Raw genomic sequence first — 5,119 nt, 5'->3', positions numbered from 1 at the left:
TTCCCACTTGGAAAGAAAAGCAAGACTGAAAAATAAAATCACAAAACCAAGGGGAGTTTAAAGCACGATGTGGAAAACCCCACCAGAGTGAGCAGAGAGTGGAAATCCTGCTTGGATTCACCTCCAGAGAGGTCCCTCCAGGGCTGCCAAATAATGGAATTATGGAATATCCTGAGCTGGAAGGGACCCACTTATGGGAGTTATGGAATTCCTGTGGGGAATAAACCCCCAGGGATCCCCCAGTGCCCCCCTGCCCTGCCCAGACCCCCCAACAAGCCCAGCCTGGGCATCCCTGGATGCTCCTGGAGCTCTGGCAGCCTCGGGGCCGTGCCCATTCCCTGGGGAGCCTGGGCAGTGCCAGCAGCCTCTGGGGAAAGAAGAGCCTTGCCCTAAAAGCCAACCTAAATCCCTGCTGGGCCAGCTGCAGCCACTCCCTGCTGCTGTCCCTGTGCAGGCAGGGAAGGACACAGAATTCCCAGGTGTTCCATGCTGGATTCCTGATCCCTTCTCCCGTGGGTGGTCTGAATCATCCCTGTCCAGCCAAGGACATCAAAGCAGGAAAGCAGGATACAGCTGGACGCTCCCGCTCCCTCCTGCTCCTGCACAATCCCTTCCATTGATGCTGTTTGGGTCCCATCCTAGGCAGGATCCCTTGAACTCCGAGGGGAAGAAGAGGTGAATGGAAAGAGAGAAAACAAAACTGCCACAATAAATTTGGTCACATTTTGTCCCAAGCAGAAAGCTGGGCCAGGTGCAGAGCCGTGATTGGGATCAAGTGTTGGGAATGGCGCCAAGGGCTTCAGCTGAGCTCACTGCAGAGGCTTTGAGGGCTGCGGAAAATGAGGCAGCTCATTAATCCTTCGACCTTCACCTTCCTGGGAGCACATGAGTCATGGATTGGAGAAGGTCAGAGCCTTAGATTCTTGGAACAGAACAGAGATTGGGATTATTCTGGGCTGAGCCCCCAGCGTGGGCAGCAGGAAAGGGATTGGGATTGTGCCCTGAGCCCCCTGAGGTGAGACCCCACCTGCAGAGCTGCCCCAGCCCTGGGACCAGCACAGGGAGCAGCTGGAGCTGCTGGAGAGAGCCCAGAGGAGGCTCCAGGATGAGCAGAGGGATGGAGCAGCTCTGCTGGCAGGAAAGGCTGGCCCAGCTGCCATTGTTCAGCCTGGCCAGGAGAAGCTTTGGGCTGAGCTCAGGGTGGCCTTGCAGGGCCTGAAGGAGCCCCAGGAAAGCTGGAGAGAGACAATTGCCAAGGGCTGCAGGGCCAGGAGCCAGGGAATGGCTGCCAGTGGCAGAGGGCAGGGCTGGATCTTGGGATCTTGGGCAGGAATTGTTCCCTGGCAGGGTGGGCAGGGGCTGGGATGGAATTGCCAGAGCAGCTGGGGCTGCCCCTGGATCCCTGGCAGTGCCCAAGGCCAGGCTGGACATTGGGAGCTCCTGGGACAGTGGGAGGTGTCCCTGCCATGGCAGGGCTGGGATGAGATGATCAAGATCCTTTCCATCCCAACCCATTCCATGGTTCTGTATCTGCCCTGCTCTTCCCTGTTACTCTCCACCCTTCCCCTTTTCCCACAGCTGGGGCAGGAAAATCCCATCCCAAAATTCCCCCAGGGTGAAAAGGGGGCTCAGAGAGCTGGGAAACACCTGATGGAGCTTCACATAACCACATAAATGCTGCTGGAATTCCAGTGTGCTGCCAGGAGCTCCTCCAGGTGCTGGAGTCCCCCCAGGTGGGAAGAGGCTGATGTGGAGCTGCTCAAACCCAGAGATTTCCAGTGAAATTCCAACCAGGACTTCCTGTATCCACAGAGCTGCAATTCCAGGGTTTTTTCCTCCTCTTCTGCAGGATCTGGCTGTGCCCCTGGATGATGTTTGGAAGAACATCCAGCAGAAGTTGCCCAGCACTCCTGGAGCCGGAGCTGTGCTGGGAGCACACCAAGGGCAATGTTTGCTTCCAATCCCAAACAGGAAGCTCTGAGCAGCTCCAGCTTGCAGGGAGCGTGGGATGTGGGGACAGGGAGATGCTGGGATGGTGCTGCAGGACTTTTCCACCCTCCAGGGTTGGCTGGCCTGAGCAGGGAGGAGCTGCTCCCACCTGGGGTAATGGGATTTGGCTTTTCCAGGGAAGGGAGGTGGGTGGTGCTGGCAGGAAAGGGAGCAGCAGCCTTCAGCCCAACCTCTCTGCCTGCTTTAAATGGATTTTGTGATCCAAACAATCCCAACTGTTCCATGCCCTGTGGACAAGGAGGAGACAACATTTAGGATGTTATTTGATGGAGGGGAAAAAAAAACATTTTGCTTTCCTTCTGTAACAAAACCCCAACTGGCACTTCCAGGGTTGCCAGTCCCATGGGATTTTCTCAAGGATCAGCTTCCAGAGGGTGAGGTTTCTTTTCCAGAGGGATTTAGGAGCAGGATGAGACCAAGGGATGCCCAGCAGGGCTGGAAGGTCATTCCTCCCCTGAGCAGCCACCAAGCCAAGGGTGGCTTCCTGCACCAGGGGACCACAGCCAGGTCCTGTTGTAGCTGAACTTCCCAAAGCTCCCCTTTCCATGACTCCAAACCCATCCAGAAAATGGCAATCCAGGCAGGAATCACAATTCACAGCTGGCATTTCAGTGATCCTCTTAAGATGAGCTGGTTTTTTTAATTATAATTTAAAAAATCATTACCTTGAGGGACGTGAAAGGAATCAGGGGCACGGAGGGGACATTCCAGTCGTTCCTGAAGCAGCAGCTTTAGCTCCTTTTAGATGTGGAGTTTTCTCAACCAAATTTGCAGGATAAGGAGAGAAGTTCCATCTTTCCAAAGGCCAGTTTGTGCTGCCACCAGTGCCACATAAACCCAGCTGGCTCCGAGCCTGGAGATGCAGCAGCAGCAGCAGGAATGCTGCAGATGATGCAGTAACAAAACCCTTTGGTTATTTCATGGACTCAGGTCATGCTGAATAAGCAGGATGTAAACATATTTTAAAAACACAGGATAATTTGCCTATTGGATAATTACAAACAATAGGATGAATCCATGGGATATTTTTTTCAGGTGTATTTTAAGTGTTTAGTAATAATGTGCTGCTCTGGGCACCCAGTGCCAGGGCCTGCCCACCCTGCCAGGGAACAATTCCTGCCCAAGATCCCAAGATCCAGCCCTGCCCTCTGCCACTGGCAGCCATTCTCTGGCTCCTGGCCCTCCAGCCCTTGTCCAAATCCCCTCCAGCTCTCCTGGAGCCCCTGGAGCAGCTCTGCTGCAGCTGAAGTTCCTCCCCAGGAGTCTCGGTTTCCCTGCTCTGAAGGGCTGCCACACATCTGTTATTTTGGTTATTTATCTGTCACTCCTTTTCCCCCTGGGAATGGCCCCTTTCCCACCTGGAAATGGTGACTTGGCAGCTTCCAAGTTTTCCTGAGAGCTTCCAGCTGCCTGGATGTCAGCCTGGACAGCCAGAAGGTGCTGCTTCGTTTTGGTCAGAGCAGCACAAAAGGGCCTTGTTTAGATCCTGGGTGTGTTTTGCTTTTCCATGGAAGCTGTGCTACGGATCTCCCTCGTATCCAGGTGCAAAGGATGGATTTGGTGCTCATCTGTTGGGTATAAGTGATAAATTCAGCATTCCTGGCTCTCAGGAAGGATGAGGAGCCATCTCCAGATCTCCAGAGGGATTTTGGGAGTTCCGGTGCTGGTCAGGAGCTCTGGGAACAGTTCCACGCCCAAAGGAGAACAAACATCCCAGGTGGGATCATCCTTCATGTCCTGCTGGGCTCCCCTGAGTCCCAGCCCAGTTGTTTTCAGGGACAAATCCCAAAGATCCCTGTGCAGGAGGGACCCCACAGCTGCCTGGGCCACTCTGGGCTGGATGTGACCAGAGTTCTGCCATGTGAGGCACACATTTCCCCAGGGATAGAGCAGGGACATTCCCCACCTCGGATTTCTCCTTTCCCCACAGTCCCCAGGGATGGAGCAGGGACATTCCCCACCTTGGATTTCTCCTTTCCCCACAGTCCCCAGGGATGGAGCAGGGACATTCCCCACCTCGGATTTCTCCTTTCCCCACAGTCCCCAGGGATGGAGCAGGGACATTCCCCACCTCGGATTTCTCCTTTCCCCACAGTCCCCAGGGATGGAGCAGGGACATTTCCCCATTTTGGATTCTCCCTTTCCCCACATTTCCCCAGGGATGGAGCAGGGACATTCCCCACCTTGGATTTCTCCTTTCCCCCCAGTCCCCAGGGATGGAGCAGGGACATTCCCCACCTTGGATTTCTCCTTTCCCCCCAGTCCCCAGGGATGGAGCAGGGACATTCCCCACCTTGGATTTCCCCTTTCCCCCACGCTGCAGTGCCCATTTCTCTTGGAAACTTCATCTCCAGAGGGTTCCCAGCAGTGAGTTAAGTGCTCAAAGCCATTCCAAGAGTCACCTTGGCTGGTTCTGCTGGAATTCTGAGGTTTCTCCTCTTCCCTCCTGCTGGGCAGGGTGTGCCACAGATAAATCCAGAAAGAATCTGCTTTAAAAGCAGCCCAGGATGGATTTGTTGCCTCTTCCTCTTTCAGTCTCCACTTGCCCACAGGGTCCTCCTTGCCCTCCCTTCAATGAGCTGGAATTTTCCTTTGGATCCCACTTCAGGAGCCACAAAAAGCCTGTCACCAGTGCCCCAGCACCGGAGGAACCCAACTGAGGCCTTCCAGGACCTGAAGGAGCCAGCAAGAAAGATGGAGAGAAAATAAAAGGCATGGAAAAGGCAGAGCGGATTCCTGCTGCATGGATCTCCCGAGTGTTCCTTGTTATGGAAAACCCATCAGAAAGAGGGGGAATAAACAAAGGAATTTGGGGCCCCAGCAGTGCAAATAAGAGCATTGTTATGGGATGGGTGTTTGGGTTTCTCCCTTCCTTTGGGAGCTGCTGGAGAGGAAGCAGATTAGGGATTGCCAGCTCTGGCAAAATCGACCTGTGGCATCATAATGACCTCATTATGGGCTGTAAATGAGCTCACAGCCTAATTATGTGTTAAGGGAAAAAAAAAAACCACCTCAGGAGCTGCCCACAGGTGTGTGGTTAACCCCTCACTTGCTGGGATCCAGCTCCAGCCAAACCTCGGAGCTCTGGGAGCCGGGAAAGGTTTGGATC

At 54.2% G+C, this 5,119-nt stretch overlaps 1 long non-coding RNA gene across 1 annotated transcript; it reads right to left on the bottom strand.

Moving 5' to 3' along the window:
• Positions 1-359: 359 nt before the first annotated feature.
• Positions 360-4,874, bottom strand: LOC148184760 (uncharacterized). Its single transcript, XR_015771898.1, has 4 exons — positions 4,413-4,874; positions 3,369-3,578; positions 2,676-2,892; positions 360-2,237 (listed from the first exon to the last, which is right to left on the bottom strand). It is a non-coding gene; the product is annotated as an uncharacterized LOC148184760 (long non-coding RNA).
• Between the last annotated feature and the right edge of the window lie 245 nt (positions 4,875-5,119).

This window comes from Pseudopodoces humilis, chromosome 2, assembly GCF_049639895.1.
Source record: "Pseudopodoces humilis isolate 2021_Gansu_Grassland_sample_001 chromosome 2, ASM4963989v1, whole genome shotgun sequence".
Lineage (NCBI taxonomy): Eukaryota > Metazoa > Chordata > Aves > Passeriformes > Paridae > Pseudopodoces > Pseudopodoces humilis.
This window is presented reverse-complemented; position numbering and strand designations above follow the sequence as displayed.